The sequence below is a fragment of the Dendrobates tinctorius genome, unplaced genomic scaffold (genome assembly GCF_039654945.1).
Source record: "Dendrobates tinctorius isolate UK_male_01 unplaced genomic scaffold, ASM3965494v1 ptg000079l, whole genome shotgun sequence".
Taxonomy (NCBI): Eukaryota; Metazoa; Chordata; class Amphibia; order Anura; family Dendrobatidae; genus Dendrobates; species Dendrobates tinctorius.
Window position 1 is genome coordinate 6475252 of NW_027361747.1, and position 22046 is coordinate 6497297.

The following is a 22046-nucleotide window of genomic DNA, read 5'->3' on the forward strand; positions in this document are numbered from 1 at the left end:
CGCTATTTCTCTGCCGTATCGGAGCATGATGAGTTGTGGTATGTGTTAAAGGGGCGCTCTTTCGCCCAGGGCACATGAAAACCTGGAGCCAGCCCTACCCCCCCACAACTTTAGCCAAATAACCCCCATTTTTCAGTGCGTAACTTGTATTATGAAGTTAATTAAGGTTGACAAGCTTAAGTAAGAAGAATTGATGCTTTTGGCATTCAAATGGGCACTGTAGGTGTGTTTCCTGTCCTCCTCTCACTGCCGACTTTTATTCCCCATTGACTTACATTGGGTTTCGTGTTTCGGGACGACCCCGACTTTTCCCTATAATCGGCCGATCTTGCTCGACCCGACTTTTGGAAAAGTCGGGTTTCACGAAACGAAACTCGACCCTAAAAAACCAAAAGTCGCTCAACTCTAGTGAGGACTAGTGATGAGCGAGTATGCTCGTTGCTCGGGTTTTCCCGAGCATGCTGGGGTGGTCTCCGGGTATTTGGAAGTGCTCAGAGATTTAGTTTCTGTCGCAACAGCTGCATGATTTGACAACCTGAATACATGTGGGGATTACCTGTTTGTTAGGGAATTCCCAAATGTATTCAGGCTGTCAAGTAGCCGCAAATCATGCATCTTCGGCAACAGAAACTAAATCTCCGTGCACTTCCAAATACTCAGAGATCACCCAAGCATGCTCTGGAAAACCCGAGCAACGAGTATACTCGCTCATCACTAGTGAGGACCAAAAAATTAGTTAGAAGCCCACAGCTCATCAAGAATTGCTCAAGTCCTGCATGAATATGTAAACAGAGGGTCCATACACCTTTTATTAAACCTACACACTACTGAGTGCACAGGTTTATCCAAGAACTTGCTGAGATTGCTTTGACTTGCTGAGCAATGCGCCTCTGACCTAGTCTTGTGAGTGAACTTTTTGCGTTCTATGACCCCCATGGATCATCAGGAAAAGGACTTCCCAACACACACCTTTTCACTGTCCTTTCTTTTTTTAATAACCAATAATTACAGGGCAGAGGAAAACTTCTCTTTTGTATCAAGTACTGCATGTATGACTTCAGTCTAATTTTGGTTTGTCTCCTATGTCACCTTTATGAAGGTTAAATATTGACAAGAATTAAAACTTTTTTTGTCCCATAAAACTGAAATGGAATTATTTTCTACTTGCATGAAAATGAGAAAATGTATTATGTTCATAAGGAATGATTTATTTTATTAACCAAAATGGAAACATGAATTGTTTAATGGGATTTCTGGGATTACTTGTAGCAGATAATCTCTTTTCCTCTGGATATTTTTATCTGTGAAAAATATGAGCTCAGATGGAGCCTGAATTAACAAATTAAGTTACCATCTGCTGAGCTTCACAATTTTCTAATGCCATCTTTTCAAAATACACTATAGTGTTTGGATTCATTTTATATCATGTTTTTATTTATCTTTTGTATGTTGCCAGTAAAACAATGACTTTTTTGCTTTATACTAAAGAATAAATATGTCGAGAATAAAATCACTGCAGTCTATTTTTGAACCCACAATAATTGCAAAATTTTTGAGACATAGAAAGGACTTAATTCCTAACATTATTCTAGAATTATTCCCATTAAAAGCAACATTATACTTTGCAATCGATAATCTTTTGATTAATTCAAACAGTAGACTTTTCAGCAGCCAGCTCCAAATACTATTTCACACAAGTGGCACCAGGAAGGCAATGACGTTACTTAACGTTGGTGTTAGGATGAAACTTATATATGGGCAGGTAACAGTAGACAAAAACCACATTGCTTATTATGTATGCTATTTATACTCTATTATTTAGTATAAGCACAACATTACCTATATCTGAAAGTGGCTCATAGGGTTAGTTGGAGAACTGCTGGTATATATTGGAAAAATTTGTAATTGCCAATTTTAGTAGGATGAATATATTGAAGTTATAAAACCACCTCCACTGTTCTAACCAATCAACTACACGCTGCTGTAGTGTTGGCTAATCAGTCTCCTTACTGTAAGATTGGCCACTCTCCGTTCACTGACTTCTTACCTGTGAAGTGAGTCCCAGCTGTGCCAAGGAAAAAGGCAATTATTGTGAACATGTAAAATATCAAGGAGACTCGACCCCTGTGCAACATGGCTGAAATAACTGGTGAGAGTGGTACTCAGCAGTGTTGTAACTTATATTTCTACAGTGGGTACGGAAAGTATTCAGAACCCTTCAATGTTTCACTCTTCCTTTCATTGTAGCCATTTGATAAATTCAAAAAAGTTCATTTTTTCTCTTTAATGTACACTCTGCACCCCATCTTGACTGAAACAAAAAACAGAAAAGTAGAAATTTTTGCAAATTTATTAAAAAGATAAACATAAATATCATATGGTCAGAAGTATTCAGACCCTTTGCTCACACACTCATATTTAAGTCATATGCTGTCAATTTTCTTGTGATCCTCCTTGAGATGGTTCACTCCTTCACTGGAGTCCAGCTGTGTTTAATTAAAGTGATAGGACTTGATTTGTAAAGGCACACACCTGTCTATATAAGACCTCACAGCTCACAGTGCATGTGAGATCAAATGAGAATCATGAGGTCAAAGGAACTGGTCAATAAGCTCAGAGACAGAAATGTGGCAAGGCACACATCTGGCCAAGGTTACAAAAGAATTTCTGCAGTAATCAAGGTTCCCACGAGCACAGTGGCCTCCATAATCCTTAAATGGAAGAAGTTTGGGACCACCAGAAGTCTTCCTAGGCCTGGTCATCCAGCCAAACTGAGCAATCGTGGGAGAAGAGCCCTGGTGAGAGAGGTAAAGAAGAAACCCAAGATCACTGTGGCTGAGCTCCACAGATGCAGTAGGGAGATTGGAGAAAATTCCGCAAAGTCAACGATCACGGCAGCCCTCTACCATTCGGGCCTTTATGGCAGAGTGGCCTGACGGAAACCTCTTCTCATTGCTAGACATATGAAAACCCCCATAGAGTATGCTAAAACACACATGAAGGACTCCCAGACTATGAAAGATAAGATTCTCTGGTCTGATGAGACGAAGATAGAACTTTTTGGTGATAATTCTAAGCGGTATGTGTGGAGAAAAACAGGCACTGCTCATCACCTGCCCAAAAGAATCCGAACAGTGAAACATGGTGGTGGCTGTTATGATTGGGTCACCGATGAGGATAGCAGGACCAGGCTAAGCCACAGAAAACCAGAGAGGTTGGTAACTAAGCAGATTGCAGACCCCTGATCCTATCCACACAACTAGCAGTAGCCGTGGAGCATACATACGATGCCCTAGACACCTCGGCATGGCCGGAGAGCTAACTCAGCCTAAAGCAAGAAAGGTGAAATCTAAACTGCCCCGGAGCAGACCTCAAAGGAATAGATAGCCCCCAAACATATATTGTCGGTGAGACAAGATGAAAACACAAACGCAGGCAGAAAAATAGACTGAGCAAATGATGGGGCCCAAACTGACTAGACAGGACAGGAAAGACACTGTCTGCAATCACGCAAAAAACTCTGAAAAAACCAACACGTCTGATGCACAAAAAACACTGAAGTCACACAACTTCGCCCCACTATATCAGCACTCTTGTATATACTGAAAGCAAAGCAAAAAGAGACCAATATATCAGGGGACAGAACAAACTGACACAAGCAGTAACATATGGGCGGTGATCCAGCACAACCCCAGCAGGAGCAAGCTGGCCCGCACAAAGCAGAGATAGACAAAGCCAGATCAAATGCAAAAAAATTAGCAAATGAACACTTAGCTGAACCATGCAGGAACAGAGCAGGAGACATCAGACCTCAGAAGGCACAGGAAGAAAATCATCAGCAGGGATTGAAGGAAGTCAGCTGTCTTAAATACTCCTGTCAGAAATCCAAGATCTCCAATCATCATAATCATTATCAGGTGGCAAGCCTCTGTCAATCTGACCAGCTCCACTACCTCCAGTAACCACCGGAGGGAGCCCTGAAAGAGAACTCGCAACACCTCTGTCAATCTGACTAGCTCCACTACCTTCATTAACCATCAGAGGGAGCCCAGAAAGAGAATTCACAACAGGTGGCAGTATCATCCTATGGGGGTGTTTTTCAGCTACAGGGACAGGACGACTGGTTGCAATTGAAGGAAACATGAATGTGGACAAGTACAGAGATATTCCAGATAAAAACCTCTTCCAGAATGCTCTGGACCCCAGACTTGGCTGAAGGTTCACCTTCCAACAAGACAATGACCCTAAGCACACAGCTAAAATAACAAAGGAGTGGCTTCAGAACAATTCCGTAACCATTCTTGACTGGCCCAGCCAGAGCCCAGACCTAAACTCAATTGCGCATCTCTGGAGAGGCCTGAAAATGTCTGTCCACCAACGTTCACCATTCCACCTGATTGAACTGGAGAGGATCTGCATGGAAGAATGGCAGAGGATCCCCAAATGCAGGTGTGGAAAACTTGTTGCATCATTCCCAAGAAGACTCATGGCTGTACTAGCTCAAAAGGGTGCTTCTACTCAATACTGAGCAAAGGATCTGGATACTTATGACCATGTGATATTTCAGTTTTTCTTTTTTAATAATTTTGCAAACATTTCTACTTTTCTGGGTTTTTTCAGCCAAGATGAGGTCCAAAGTGTTCATTAATGAGAAAAAAATGAACTTTTTTGAATTTACCAAGTGGCTGCAATGAAACAAGCAATGAAAAATGTAAAGGGGTTTGAATACTTTCCATACCCACTGTACATTTAACTAAACACATCCTTAATATTTGACAGGGAGGAGGTCTTCTGTAAAAGTATTTGAGACAAGAGTATACTGCCCATGCACATAGTTAACCACAGATGGAGTACATTTTCTTTTTTCCTATCTCCTTTCCTTATTCCACTTTGCTAGATCTCTTCTATACCTATTTTTTGTATTTTCAGATCTGATATTGATGTGATTTTTGGGATTTATTTTTAATAATAGCCAAATTATGGTAATAATTTTCTAAATTAACTAAACATATAAAAATAAATTCATTTCAAATCAAAATTCCTGGCCATTTTTTTAACTATTTTTCAAATTTTGTTTCTCTCATCGTTACTATTAAAGTTTTCTTAATGTTGGCCTGGTGGACACTAGTGATGAGTGAATGTCCTCAATGAAACTTGGATATCACTCGAGTATCTGCATGCTCAGATATGCTCAGTACTCATCGAGCATTGGCTGGTGCTTGGACTGGATGCTTGAATCCTCCTCCGCATGTTTGGCACCTGTTGTACAGCCAATAAACATGCGAGAATTACCCGCCAGACACTGTAATGCCGTAGCCATCTTGATAGTGGCCAGGGCCGCTTTTAGATAAAGTGGAGCCCTGGGCAAAAGTTTAAAATGGGGGTTCAATTGCTTACATATTGCACCATCACTCAGAAACAATTTGGTTGTAATTACAGGCGCTGAGTTCAGGCCGTTAAACGAGCACGATCGACAATATTGAAGCCGCTTGACGCTTGTTTCCTAGGCTCTTTACACTGGCTGAGGATCACTAGTAGATCAATCTGTCCCCATACAGTATCATGTTATCAGCAGCATATCTGCAGTTTTCACCGTGCTGCAGAGAACAATGATTTTTGTTCCGGCAAGAACAATTCAATCACTCGACGAATAGACAGCATTTTGCTTGTTTAGTATAATACACTCCTCAGTCTTCCATATAGTATTATACACTACTCATTGTCCTCCATATGTTACAATGTACCCCCCATAGTCCTCCATGTAGTAAAATGCACTCCCCATAGTATAATGCACCCCATAGTTTTTCATATAGTATAACACATTTACTCGATACAGTATAATGCAGGTACTGTATAGTACATATAGTATAATGCATTGCCCATAGACTGATAGAGTAGAATGCAGGCCCCATATAGTGTAATGCACCCCATAGTCCTCGATAGACTGTAATGCAGCCACCCCATAGAGTATAATGCAGCCCTCTCAGAGTATATGCAGCCCCCTCATAGAATATAATGCAGCCCCCATAGAGCTTCAGAGCAGCTCCCATAGAAAATAATGCAGCCCCCTCATAGAATATAATGCAGCCCCCATAGAGTATAAAGCAGCCCCCTCATAGAATATAATGCAGTCCCCCATAGAGTATAATGCAGCCCCTTCAGAGCTTAAGAGCATAATGCAGCCACCCCATAGAGTATAATCCAGTCCCCATAGAGTGTAATGCAGCCCCCATAGAAAATAATGCAGCCCCCCATAGAATATAATGCAGCCCCCAATAGAGTATAATGCAACCTCCTTTGAATACAATGCAGCTACCCCATAGAATACAATTAAGCCTCCATATAGTATAATGCAGCCCCCCGTAGAATATAATGCAGCCCTACAGTCCTACAGTATTAAAAATACAATACTCACCTATTCTCCTCATTCCTCCGCTGTTCTAGATTTTGAAGAGCATCTCAGCAGCTCTATGACCAGGCACACAGCATGGTGTACAATGTAGTGATGTGACATCATCGCGTACACACTGTGTCAGAGGCAGAAGAGAAAGATGGGTGAGGGAGCATCATCTGACACTGTTTCCTCTATCATTGCTGTCAACTGTATTAGCATCTATAATGCTGATACAGTTGATACGGGGTGACGCTAGCGCCGGCACCAGTCCCCCCTGACTCAAGTGTTCCATAGAGGCCACCACTAGCGGGGGAATGGGGGCCCTTGGTAGCTGCTTAGTCTGCCTGCCCCTAATGGCGACTATGGTAGTGGCATTGCTGTGATTGGCTGGTCGCATTACCTCATCAGAGGTTATAAAAGAACTGGCGCCTCCATGCTTGGCTCACTGGTGCCATTGCACAGCTCAGGGACAGAGGTGATTGGAGCGAGAGACTAGCTGTCCAGGCCTGTGTGTGCACATTATCTTTAATCAGAGTCCTCTAGTGGTGCTACTGGTGCTGATGCTGAACCATCATACTTAAAGTCCTTCTAAGGGCTAGTCTTGTTCTTTTCTTTGTTTCTATGTGATACATTCTGCATTTAGCCTAGGGAAAACTGCTGGAGCAAAGAGAGGGGCTTAATACAGCCTCTAGGTTTTGCAGTCTGTTGCTAAATATATAGCTGCTGCAGGTGACCCTTTTTTTGTGAAAAAATTGAGTATATTGTCATCCATACAGTTTAACTTGCTTTGTGTAAAATTAAGGTGGTTTAAAATTTTTAAAAACTGCTTTGCCTGCTACAGTTCACAACATTTTTTATTCCAAAAATTGACTATTGTCATCCATACAGTTTAACATGCCTTGAGTGAACTTACAGTGGTTTGAAATTTTAAAACAACGATGGTCTGCTACAGGTGATCACATTTTTTTTTATTCCAAAAATTGACTATTATTATTCATACAGTTTAACTTTCTTTGTGTGATACCAAGGATTGCTAGCCCTATTTCTATCAGGGTTTGCTCCACCTCCTATACCAACTCCTGCACCGTCACCCCATCCTCCATCTCCGATGTGCTATCTCAAAGCAGGTCATCCACATTAACCTCAGGAATATTGCTTCAGTGAATCAGAAACAGTCTTTGCTGAAGCTGTTTTTTATAGTAGACAAACCGTACACCTCAGCAAAGTTATTGAAAGGAATAACAGACCAGACAGATCTGTGGCTCTCTCTGCTTAACCTACAGTCATGGCCAAAAGTTTTGAGAATGACACAAATATTAATTTTTACAAAGTCTACTGCTTCATTTTTTTCTAATGGCAATTTGCATATACTCCAGAATGTTATAAAGAGTGATCAGCTTAACAGCAATTACTTGCAAAGTCAATATTTGCCTAGAAAATGAACTTTATCCCCCAAAACACATTTCAACATCATTGCAGCCCTGCCTTAAAAGGACCAGCTAACATCGTTTCAGTGATCGCTCCATTAACACAGGAGTGGGTGTTGATGAGGACAGGACTGGAGATCAATCTGTCATGATTAAGTAAGAATGACACCACTGGACACTTTAAAAGAAGGCTGGTGCTTGGCATCATTGTTTCTCTTCTGTTAACCATGGTTATCTCTAAAGAAACACGTGCAGTCATCATTGCACTGCACAAAAATGGCCTAACAGGGAAGAGTATCGCAGCTAGAAAGATTGCATCTCAGTCAATAATCTATCGCATCATCAAGAGCTTCAAGGAGAGAGGTTCCCTTGTTGCCAAAAAGGCTCCAGGGCGCCCAAGAAAGACCAGCAAGCGCCAGGACCGTCTCTTAAAAGTGTTTCAGCTGCGGGATCGGGCTACCAGCAGTGCAGAGCTTGCTCAGGAATGGCAGCAGGCAGGTGTGAGTGCATCTGCACGCACTGTGAGGCGGAGACTCTTGGAGCAAGGCCTGGTCTCAAGCAGGGCAGCAAAGAAGCCACTTCTCTCCAGAAAAAACATCATGGACAGACTGATATTCTGCAAGAGGTACAGGGAGTGGACTGCTGAGGACTGGGGTAAAGTCATTTTCTCTGATGAATCCCCTTTTCGATTGTTTGGGACATCTGGAAAACGGCTTATTCGGAGAAGACCAGGTGAGCGCTACCACCAGTCTTGTCTCATGCCAACTGTCAAGCATCCTGAAACCATTCATGTGTGGGGTGGCTTCTCAGCCAAGGGAATGGGCTCTCTCTCAGTCTTGCCTAAAAACACAGCCATGAATAAAGAATGGTACCAGAATGTCCTCCAAGAGCAACTTCTCCCAACCGTCCAAGAGCAGTTTGGCAATCAACAATGCCTTTTTCAACATGATGGAGCACCTTGCCATAATGCAAAGATGATAACTAAATGGCTCAGGGAACAAAACATAGAGATTTTGGGACCATGGCCTGGAAACTCCCCAGATCGTAATCCCATTGAGAACTTGTGGTCAATCATCAAGAGACGGGTGGACAAACAAAAACCTTCAAATTCAGACAAAATAAAAGCATTGATTTTGCAAGAATGGACTGCTATCGGTCAGGATTTGATCCAGAAGTTGATTGAGAGCATGCCAGGGAGAATTGCTGAGGTCCTGAAGAAGAAGGGTCAACACTGCAAATATTGACTTGCTGCATTAACTCATTCTAACTGTCAATATAACCTTTTGTTACTCATAATATGATTGCAATTATATTTCTGTATGTGATAAAAACATCTGACAAACACACATAAAAACCAGAGGGCAGCAGATCATGTGAAAATATAATATTTGTGTCATTCTCAAAACTTTTGGCCATGACTGTACAATCAGACAAGGTTATGTGTGATAATGGCCATTATCTGGTGGTTGTGAAGCTTGGCAAGCTCACTCACATGACGTTGGTATTGTCAAGTGGTTTACCTCAGGAGAGACCAAGCATCCTGGCTTTCCCCGTTACCCCCACGTGACCATGGAAAACCCCACAACCTCACCGGCGCCAACTAAGACACGGACACAAGTATTTTCTTTGGAATTTTTATGGCCACAGCAGCCTTTTATTAAACCAACAAAACAACAATAAACACTGTATCATAAATATCATAAGTACAATGACTTGAACACTGAAAGGAGGAGTCCTTGAAGCCACAAGATCATGGTGAAGTAGTCCAAAATACTGTGAACAAACCCCGTCCATTTGCTCCCAGCCATTACCCCACAGGCTCAGGAGCACCAGCACACCAATAGATATTGTCCACGAACTACTTGGAGATCCGCCTACTTCCGACGGAAACTCCCAATCCACCTATCACCAGATCACGACCAGCATACCTTTTAACGGAGGAGACCCAACACACCGAGTCTCCAAAAACCAATTTCCACCGACTTCAAGGACTCCCCCTCCTCCAAAACCGCCACAACGAGGGGGCCTTGAACACCTCAATGACCCGAGACCCCCCCAACCCGCCATGCGACGGCCTTCTCTATACCATCCTGAAGGGCGAGGGCCCAAATATCGGAACCCACCGCATTTAAATGGATCCCGTCCGCCAACCAAAAATCACCCTCGCCCTTTTCCAAATCGAAATGCCACATGACAATACCCCCATTTCTAACAATAAAAGCAGACACCGCTCTGTTAACTTTTTATCCTGGCCCGATTAACCTTCTCCAACGATCTCATAAACCACAAACGCCTGCGTGGCACAATCTCAGACCACACAATATTGATCTCCCGATACATCAACCACAACCGTAAGCAATTCTACTTAATATCCTTGACCAACTCCCGAAAAGGCCGAACCGTCAGATCGTTACCCCCAGTGTGAATAAAGAGAATATCTGGTGCCCGGTCCAACTGGACGCACTCGTGGACCTCCGGCAACACCCTTCGCCACACCAGGCCCCTGAAACCGAGCCACCGCACCACCGCCACAGTCCTGGGAATCCCCAGCTATCTGCCTTTGTTCCTCACAGTGGCTCGCAATGCTCCCCAATAGATGAAGGAGTGACCAAAAATCCAGACCAGCAGCGGTTCAGCACCTGAAACACAAAACGACACTAACACAAAAACATACTTGCAGCATACATTTAACACCAATCCACTCAAACACCTGTTCGACCCCATGTTCCCTACCAACCAAACCACCCCCCCCTTTTTCAAATTAAGGCCGAACATAACTGCGGTACCGATTAGACCTCCACCCACCAATGCGCTGTATTAAAGAGGGACCCAAACCATGCGCTGCCGCCTCGGTCACCGCCCCTATCCTACATGAATGAGAGGCAAAGCGAGAATCATCTATCCCCAAACACCGAATGGACTTTTTTTAAAAACCACGCCAAACTGATACCAGGACAAACTACCCCCGTCTGCGTGGCACAACAAGGATCCGCTCAAACTGGGACGAAGCTCCCAAAAACTACGCAAACACTGAACCGGGCACATTACGGAACCAGACACGCCACCCAACACAACTCGCCGGCCTTTACCAGACTGGTCCGTTTTAGACCTTTGCAGCCAGAATTCAACCCCCTGTGAGGTCAATACTGCATCCCTGGCTAACAAGCCACCCATCTACACTTTATTGGGCGACACAAGCTCCCCAACCCGCAACGCCCCAAAAAATGCAAACGAGAAGGCCAGGCGAAACAACACAACCTCATATTGATCCGAACAGACCAACTCAAGAACCCAACCCAATTGCTCCAGCAGATTAAACGATACAGGCCGTCTTAAATCAACCCCACCTCTGAAACGGCGGAAACCTTTTGCCACCTGTTTGACCAAAAATGTTTTCGTCAAAAACCTTGCTCCCGTGCAACCGAAAACCAAAAGACAAACCTGCTAATAAGCGCGTTACCTTTGCACGCGACCAACCCTCGCTCGCACCTTGCCCCAACCAGGACAACAACAATCCCTCCTGATGAAGCCCAGCCCAACTAGTTTGACCGGCCGTAAGGACCTCTTCCCACATCCACCACACTGCCCGGTAAGCCTCCCAAGTTCTTGGTGCCAGTGACGATTCAATCAGCGACTCTGCGGACCGTAAGTCACCCTCCACAGCTCCTCCGGACAAGTTAGCCCGTCGATCTCTGCTTCCAGAGCCAAAGAACGAAAACGATCCCACTGCAAACGAGAGAGAGAGTCAGCTATCTCGTTCCTTACGCCGGGCACGTGCGCCACGGTCACATGGGCATTCAAAGACAAACACAATAGCACCAATTGCTGCAATACTCGAATGACTGGAGGGGACGACGCGGTGAGACCATTAATCGCGCTCACAATGCCCATGTTGTCGCAATTAAAACGCACACGCTGTTTCCTGAAATCCCACCCCCACAAATGTACCACCACTAGTATCGGAAAAATCTCCAACAACATGATGTTGCACACCAGACCAGCCGAAACCCACGTGTCAGGCCAATGAGCTGCACACCATTGCCCTCTGAAATAGGCACCAAAACCGATCCCGCCAGCCGCGTCCGTAAACAAATCCAGTGCATCGGTACCTACCACCTCCGCCATTACCAAAGAACGACTGTTGTACTCTTCCCAAAAGGACTCCCAGACCGCCAAATCGGCCCTGAGCTCCGCCGACAATCTACCAAAATGGTGGGGAGCCCGAATCCCCGCAGTAGCGCTAGCCAGCCTACGCGAAAAAACTCTACCCATCGGCATAACCCGCGCAACGTTATTTTTCTCAAGCGACGTGCTCGGACCACTTCAGACCGCAAATCCACCAGCTTGTCCTCAGGCAACCTGAACTCCCATTCAACTGTATTGATGACGATCCCCAGAAAACGCAAACACGTGCTAGGACCCTCCGTTATTCCAGGCGCTAACGGGACACCGAAGCGATCCGCCACCCACTCAATGGCTTTCAAAATCCTGAGACAACGCTATGAATCAGCCGGACCAACACACAAGTCGTCCAAATAATGAATAACAGAGTCGAAACCGGAAACATCGCACACAACCCACTCGAGAAAGGAACTAAATGCCTCGAAATACGCACAGGACATCAAACAACCCATAGGTAAACACCTATCTACAAAAAACCTGCCTTCCCAAAAACATCCCAGCAGCTTCACGCTTTCAGGATGAACCGGTAGTAAATGAAAAGCGGATTCAACATCTGTCTTTGCCAGAAGGGCACCACGACCACATTTTCACACCCACTGAGCCGCCTCGTCAAACGAAGAGTATACCACCGAACAAATCTCCGGATCAATACCAACATTAACCGACCTCCCACGTGGGTAAGACAAATGTTTATTCGGAACCACCCCCAAAGGGGAAACCACCAAATCCGGAAAAGGAGGGGAATCTAAAGGGCCCGCCATGCAGCCCAACGAAACTTCTTTTTTGAGTTTCTCAGAAACTACTGCGGAATGCTCCAAGCCTGAGCGCAAATTTTTCAAAACTAACGGGATTTCAAACAGAGGGTTCGGAATGTGAAAACCCTCCTTAAAACCTAAATACAACAAACCCGCTCTTTCCCTATCAGGGTACCTATTTAGATAGGGAACCATCCTTTCCAGATTCACTGGAGTCTCCCCCTTGCGAATTCCCACCCCCGGCTCTAGACTTCCCTTTTTTGAAACACTTTGACGCTCCATGTGAGGCTCCATTACAATTAGAGCAGAGGTGTTTGAATTTACAATTAGCCCTGAACTTACACTGACCGTCATTAAACTGCCAGCACACCCCCGCCTTGTGAGTTCCTGTCTGCCCTTGACCTCCGCCACCCGTAGAGCTGGAGTTGCCGCTACCCAGGCTGGTGCTTCCAGCCCCCCCATGAAAGGAGCTCCCAAATTTATTTTGCGCTATCACACGCTTCCACAAACCAATATCTTTCTGGTCCCAGCGAATAGCCGGACGCACAGCCTTCCTATGACGGAATTGCTTGTCATACCTCAGCCACGCCTGACCACCATACACTCTGTAAGCCTCACCAATAGCGTCCAGATAACAAAAAAGCGCTGAGCAATTGTCAGGGGCCTTTTCCCCAGTAACGCTCGCCAAAATGGCAAAAGCTTGCTGCCAATTCACAAATGTCTGAGGAATCAAACGCCACCTGCGCTTTTCCTCATCCTCCTTTTTGCTATCCTCTTTTTTGCTTTTGTCTAACTTAAATTTCTCCAGAGGCAGCAGCAAAAATATTTCAACATACTCATCCTTCCAAATTCGCTCTTTCACTTCTTTTTTTAAGTGAGCCCCCAACGAACTTTCAAAATATACGTACACCTCGCCATGCGCCCGATCATCTAAATGCACACGACACTCCTTCTCTTTGTCGGTTTGTACCGACACGGACACTGGCTTGCCGGAGCGGGGGCCTGACTCTAGACCGCACTGACCCGCCAACTGCCCAGCCTGTGATCCGACCCACGCTGCTACCGGCGACGTCCCGACAAAGCCCCGCTCCAGGCATGACAGCAAACTACGCACATCCACAAGCATATCGCACACTCTCCCGGCCGACCCTGTACTGCTCAACCCAGCCCCCAACCCGACACCACTAGCCTAGGCCAAGGGCCCCCTTTCCACCACTGATGAAGATAAAAGCGGGTGACAAACAGGGGACATGGACACATACTCACCGGGCTGCAAGGGGGCTGTGTGCCCTCCAGCCGGAAAGCCTGGATCCCCCGAAGCCTCGCGGACCTCACGACTCCCGGTGGCAGACTCGCTGCCGCGATGCTGGCCCCCGAAGATCCCCGCATGGAGGACTGGGGCGGGCAGCCTGAACCCCTGGAGAGATCCCGGCTGCGGTACCCCAAAATCTGATGCCTCCTGGCACCCCCCACCAGGAGCTCCTGGCGGCGTGCCATCCTGCTGCACCTGGCCGTCCTGGGCCCCCCAGGACAACTGGGAGCCCGACATCGTCCTCCGGCCCCTGGATCTTCCTGCAGCCGGCGTCAGCCCCGCCATGCTGCCTGCCGCTCCCGCCGCCTCCCCGGAGCTGGGACTACTGGAGCCTATGTCAGAGGCTGGCGCAACTACGGGACCCGCACAGCGGCGCCCCCCCGCAGGAAATGATGACCCCACACTGCTGGGGGATGACAACACAGGCCCTGCCGCCCGGCAGGCCGCCACTCTGCCTGCAGTCGACATCCTCGGTGCTGGGGAGGCAGGCTGCGCATCGTGCGCGTCACCGCCGCGGCCCTCCGAAGTAGCAGGAGAAACCTGGTGCCCGGCGCGTGCTGGCTCCGCCCCATTTCTGGACCGAGGTGAAGGCCCAGACACCGCCGCAGGGCCTTGCCACACCCGTGGATTCCTCCTAGGCCGCGACGCGCTGGAAGGGGGATTGCACATCGCGCGACCTGGAGGGTCCCGGGAGGGGCTCCTGCGGCGACGCGAGGCCCGGGGAGCGGTGTTGGGTGAGAGCCGCTCCGGCGGCCTCACCCGCCTTGATCTGTGCTCCCTCCCATTGGCCTGCCCGGGGGTACCTGGGAGCAGGCCAGCGACTTGTGCCTCCAGCCATCCTGGAGGCTGCCCCAGCGCTGCAGCCTGCAGCCGATCCAGGGCCTCTTCAACTCCTGACATCCCGGTAAGTGGATGATGGGGTGGTACTGCTTCGGTGCTGGGAGAGCAGGAACAGAGGGAGGGCACACCCCTGACCCTCACCTAAATACCCCCTGACTCCCCTCCCTGTTAACCCCTCCCCCCCACTAAACCCTCCAACCCCCCGTCATGTTGGCCTCCGCCCCTGCCTCCTTTGGGGGGCTGGGAGGCTTACTCTGGCCACTTCTTTCCATGCCTGGCCCATCTGCTAAATTTGGTAGCTCACAGTTTCACAAAACCTACCCAGATTTGTCAGATCTTCTGGTCAAGCTACGCCGCATCAGCGCCTATTTACACAAGTCAGCTATAGCTGCCACCACTCTGATAGTGCTTCAGCAGTGCTTGCAACAACTGGCGTGCAACATCACCACACGCTGGAACTCCACACTGCACGAGCTGGCAAGACTTTGTAAGCAACAGAGGCCAGTTGTGGAGTACCAGATCCAACACGCCTGTCGATATTCTTATCACCATCTGCACATAACAACTAAAGAGTGGGCATGGATGTTTGATATTTGTGCTGTTCTTTGAGACTCTGAGTACTCCACAAAGATGGCGAGTTGGGATGACACCATAATTGGTGCAACTATATCGCTTGTGTATCTGCATAAACAGTCACTGCTGACAATTAAACATGAATCTTTGCATGCAGACCAGGTGGAGATGGAGGAAGACATGAGACAGAGAGATACTACCAAGTAAAGCCTCATCTCATCTGCTCAGTGCGGATTGGGTAACAATGAGGAGGAGGAGGCAGAGGTGGAGTAACAGGAGCTAACACAACAGATGTTAGTACCCACATAAGCGTCTTCACATCTCCTACGTGGATGAACTGATGAGGGGAATGAAGAGGAAGAGAGGGGCGAGTAGTAGGAGGAGACATGGAATATGCGCATATTTGTGAGTTTTAATGAGTGGTATCACATGAACACTGAACGCAGGAAGAGAGAGCGCGGAGAAGCTGGGGGCTCAAGAGACAGCATCAGGTATAGCGATACTCACCTGTCCTGCGTCCATGGCTGCTTGCTGCTGTCTGTCATCGGTCAGTGACTTCAGACAGCAGAGGGAGCTGTGACGTGATTAGTGCGCGCCACGCCCCCTGCAGTCTGAATGTCACTGACCGATGATGTGGCAGATAGCGGTGAGCAGCCATGGACGCAGGACAGGTGAGTATCTGACACCGAGCGACGGAGAGGTGAGTATGTCATTTTTTTTATCTTTACATGAAGCAGCAGCATGGGGGCAGCATATGGGGGAACAATCTATGGAGCTTCTTATGGGGTCAGCATATGGGGGCATAATCTAAGGAGCTTCTTATGGGGTCAGCATATGGGGGAATAATCTAAGGAGTTTCTTATGGGGTCAGCATATGGGGAATAATCTAAGGAGCTTCTTATGGGGACACCATATGGGGGAATAATCTATGGAGCATTTCCCACCCTAGGCTTATACTCGAGTCAATAAGTTTTCCCAGTTTTTTGTGGCAAAATTAGGGGGGTCGGCTTATACTCGGGTCGGCTTATACTCGAGTATATACGGTAGTTTTCGTCGCCTAATCTGCATGATTTGCAACTTGTAGACAGGCTAAATACATGTAGGAATTCCCTAACAAACAGGCATTCCACACATGTATTCAAGCTGTCTAGCAGTCGCAAATCATGCAGATGAGATGACAAAATCTAAATTTCCGAGCAATGATCCTAGTGCAGGTTTTGGACCTGCACATCAGGGATTAATACTGTAGTTGTGGCCTCTCTTTGGATTGGGGAGATCTTCTTATAGCCATGAGAAGCTCCAAACTCTGTCAGTTATACTTTTGCATTCGGCTGAGTAGTTTGACCATTGTATGCTTGTGGCTGCTCTGTGTTTGATTCCCTGTTGCTGATCCGGTCCGTCTTCCTGTCTTGGTTTGTGTCTAGTGATTCTGTACTGTTTGCTGTCTGCCTGGTACTTGACCCCTGCTCCTCTCTGATTGCCCGCTTTGTCTGTCCCTCTTGTACCTCGTCTTCTCTCCACGGTTCTGACCCCTGGCCTGCATCTGACTCCTCTTCTGTTATACTCCCTTTGGTACCGTTGCTGCCCTCTCGGTCCCTATCTCGGCTTGGCTGACCTATTCCTGCCGGCACTCTCCGCTGTCTACCCGGTGAGTGTTTTGCGGCGGATTACACCCCAGTTCCACCCCCTGCGGTCACGTGCCGCAGGTCCTGTGACCCTGTGGGTACGCTCACTCCCGGTAGCATGCGGGGTGCAACCCGGCCCCATTCATTCAGGCTTAGCCGGATCCGTGCTGTGTGCACATCACCGGCTAGTGCCCGCGACAGATTGGTTGCTATGTGGAGAGGGCATGGCCAATACACACACATACACGCACTCATTTTTATATATATAGATTTTGGATTATATACCCTCACTTACGCAGGTATAGCCATATGTGGTACTCTTTATTTCCTCCTGCTATGTTTGTTGCCTCTTAGTTTTTATAGTCGTCTCTTAATTTTGTTTTATTAAACTGATATTTACACATTCATTTTTTCTATATTCATTTTTTGTAGTTGTTTTTTATATAACATATTTGTCAGTGATCACCAGTGACATACACAGGAACGCTACAGAAAGTATGCGGTGTAAATCTACATGTGCATCAGTGACATTATAAACAGGAGCTCTTTAAATAGAATATAAAATAAGTATGGAAATTAAGTATGACATTATACACAAGAGTTCTTTAGATAGTATATAGTGTATATTGTTATTGTACATGTAACACAGGGAACACTAATGACATTACACAAATGAGCTTTGAAGATAGTATACAGTGTGCAGTATAAATGTAAAGGTGATACAGTTGTAATGAAGGGCACTGTCACTTGGAAACTATAAAAATTGCTTCCAAAATCAGACTTGGCACAAGACATTCCATTTACCAGATCCCAGGCGCTGCCCTGGCCCCCTGGCCTTCACCATTTAAACTATGTACTGGGCACTAGTCTTATATAGGGATCACTTGGCCGAGATCTGCTGTTTGTTAGTACAGGCTGGAAGGCATGCTCAGGTAGCTGGGATAGGACCAATAGGCCATACAAAATTGTCAGTCAAGAAATGGTCAGTGAATAAGCTGAGGTCAGAAACAGGAAAATCCACTAGAAAACAAGAGCAGAAGATCTGTGTGTATAAACCAGGCAAGCAGAACTATATTTGTCATCTTCCAGCCAGAAGTTGGGAGTTTTAGTAAGGTGTGGGGCTGTTCAGTTGGCCAAGTTAGGGAGCTCATTATTTCAACTGACAGCAAACATATCCATACTACCAGACTAGACAGCATTACTGCTTCCAGCCACCTTAGTCAGTGTGCAAGAAATACAAAAACTACACTTCACAACATCACTTATGACAAGTAATCATACTATATCTGATTGACAGTGATTTCAAATTTTTTTCTTTTAACACTCCTATGCTAGCATGTCAAATTGTAATGCAGGAAATGCAGGAGGACAGATGCCATCTACATAACAATTCAATCACACTGAGTCTTGCACTGCTCTCCCTACCAATTAAATCTTTGTATTATTTGCAGACTACTATAGTTATCTTCTTTAATGATGCAGTTGTACAACACATTACTGTCTGGAGTATTCATTCAATGTTTTAGGCCTTTCTCTTTTTATCTCTGTTGCTAAGCTGTGAACTCTAATGTCTTATCACTATACTAAAACAGCCTAAAATGGCTGCTGCATTTCCTGTCTCGGCTTTTATAAAGACTATAATAGTGAATTATAATTAGCTACTACATAATATGTGATGTAATACCTCAGGTCTTAAGAGTCTTCTGCAACTGATGCAATCTTCTGAAATGTGTAAAATTGATGTGACCATTTTATTGGGGATTATTGCTAATCAAATTGCTAGAATTTGCCAACACTGTGAATTTCATAAAATTCAACATGAATTAGGTTCACTCAACTGTAATGTGTGCGTGTATGTGTGTGTCAGGGCCAGACTGGCCATCTGGCAGTTCTGGCAAATGCAAGAAGGCCCTTCTTCTGGTCGTGGGCTGCTTTGTCTGCTACATTGTTAACAGAATCGGTGTTCTCAAGACACCCATACAGTTAAGAGATGTGATGGAGCAAAAAAAGCTACTGACTCCATCACTTACCCCAGCAGGCCACGGGTATCATTAGAAATATTGGTCTTGTAGTAAATCTTGCTTTCCTCCATCCAGGGTAATATTAGTAATGTATCCCAGCTGGTGCTTGGGGACAGGGACAGCATGAGCCTGTGTGATTTCAAATGCCAGGGCTGAATTTAAGCTCCAGTCCGTACCTGTGTATGTTTGTGCGATATGACTAACAGCGTAAAACCGTGGGAAAGAACCTCAGTTTATACAGTGGGTACGGAAAGTATTCAGACCCCTTTAAAGTTTTCACTCTTTGTTTCATTACAGCCATTTGGTAAATTAAAAAAAAAAAAATCATTTTTTTTCTCATTAATGTACACTCTGCACCCCAGCTTGACTAAAAAGAACAGAAATGTAGAAATTTTTGCAAATTTATTAAAAAAGAAAAACTGAAATATCACATGGTCATAAGTATTCAGACCCTTTGCTCAGAAACTCATATTTAAGTCACATGCTGTCCTGTTATGATTAGGCCACCGAGGAGGATAACCGGGGAAAAAGCTAGGCAACCAGAAGACCAGAAAGGTTGGTAACTTAGCGGATTGCAGACCCCTAAAACTTACAACACAACTAGAATTAGCCTTGGGACATACATACGATGCCCTAGATGCCTCGACACAGCCAAAGAATTAACTAAGCCTAAAGTAAGAAAGGGGAAAGCTAAACTGCCCCAGAGTAGAACCCCAAAGGAATGGATAGCCCCCAAACATATATTGCCGGTGAGACAAGATGAGGCACAAACACAGGCAGAAAATAGAGTAAGCAAATAATGGGGCCCAAACTGACTAGATAGAACAGGACAGGAAAGATACTGTCTGCAGTCTTGCAAAAAACCCTAAGAAAAGTCCAACACGTCTGATATGCAAAAATACTGAGGCCACATGACCTCTCCCCTACTAGATCAGCATTCTGGTGTGAACTGGAAGCAAAACAAAAGATACAGACATAACAGGGGACTAGCAATACTGAACATAATGACATAAGCTGTGGCCTATGGAATGGGGTCCTGCAAAGGTCCTAGCAGGGAACAATGCTGAACCCATACAGCAAAGCAGAAAGCAGAGAAAGGCAAAACTGGATCAAATGCAAAAAGATTCCAGCAAACAAATAACTTATCTGAATGATACAGGACCAAGCAGGGGCAAGCGGACTTCAAAATGCACAGGAAGAAAACCAAATCACCAGCAACAACTGAGTGAAGCCTGCTCACTTAAATCTTACCAGTCTGTAACACCTGACCTCCACTCATCCTCTTTTGAGACTTGCCCTGGAGGAATTTCTGGAGGACAAACCTGAACGATGCCCTATGGGGAAATTGTATGTCCCTGATCAGTGGAGGAGAAGATTAATGTCTGAAATTCATTGCTCCACGTTAGCTGGTCATCCTGGTATTTTTGGTACCAGAGATTTGGTGAGTCGGTCATTTTGGTGGACTACATTATCTCGTGATGTCAGGAATTTTGTGCAGTCCTGTGGGACTTGTTCTCGGTCCAAACCCTGTTCTCGTTCTAGTGGTTTGTTAGTGCCCCTGCCGATGCCCAGGAGGCCATGGACCAATATCTCAATGGATTTTATTTCTGACCTCCCTGTCTCTCAGAGAATGATGGTTATCTGGGTGATCTGTGATAGATTTTCTAAGATGGTCCATCTTGTACCACTCCCAAAGTTGCCATCTTCCTCTGAGTTGTTGCCCTTGTTTTTGCAACAGGTGGTTCGTTTGCACGGTATTCCTGAGAACATTGTGTCTGACAGAGGAGTCCACTTTGTTTCCAGATTTTGGAGAACTTTTTCTTCTAAACTAAAAATTCACTTACCTTTTTCCTCTGCGCTTCACCCTCTGACCAATGGGCAGACTGGGAGAACAAACCAGACTTTGGAAACCTATTTGAGATGTTATATATCTGCTGATCAAGATGACTGGGTCTCATTTTTGCCCTTGGCTGAATTTGCTCTAAATAATAGGGCTAGTTCTGCCACTTTGATGTCTCCTTTTTTCTGCAACTTTGGCCTAACAGTTTGCTAACCGACATAAGACCATTGGTCCCCGGTTTAAAGTGAGTGACATGGTTTGGTTGTCCTCAAAAAATATTCCCATGAAAGTTGCGTCACCAAAATTCAAGCCAAGGTTCATTGGACCTTATAAGATTTTGGAAATCCTTAATCCAGTTTCTTTCAGTTTGGCTCTTCCAGGAACGTTTAAGATTCACAACGTTTTTCATAAATCTTTGTTGAAAAGGTTTGTGGAGCCAGTAGTTCCCATGGCTGCGCCCCCTGATCCTGTATTGGTTAAGGGTAATTTGGAACATGAGGTAGAGAAGGTATTGGATTCTCATCTGGTTAGACGGGGACTCCAGTACTTGGTCAAGTGGAAAGCTTATGGTCAGGAGAATAATTCCTGGGGGTTTGCTTCTGACATTCTTGCAGAGAGATTGGTTCGCGCCTTCCACCGGGCCCATCCTGATCGGCTTGGTGGCTTGGATGAGGGTTCGGTGACCCCTCCTCAAGGGGGGGTACTGTTGTGAACACTTTTGACCTGACTTTTGAGTTTGGGCTCCCTCTGGTGGTTGCTGCGGGTAATGGAGCTGGTCGACTTGACAGGAGTCAATCACCTGAAGAAATCAGGTCAAAAGTGTTCACAACACTGTCCATTTCCTTGTGGTCCTCCTTGAGATTGTTCTACACCTTCATTGGAGTCCAGCTGTGTTTACTTAAACTGATAGGACTTGATTTGTAAATGCACACACCTGTCTATATAAGACCTCACAGCTCACAGTGCATGTCAGACCAAATGAGAATCGCGAGGTCAAAGGAACTGGCCAAGGAGCATATAGACAGAAATGTGGCAAGGCACACATCTGGCCAAGGTTACAAAAGAATTTCTGCAGTA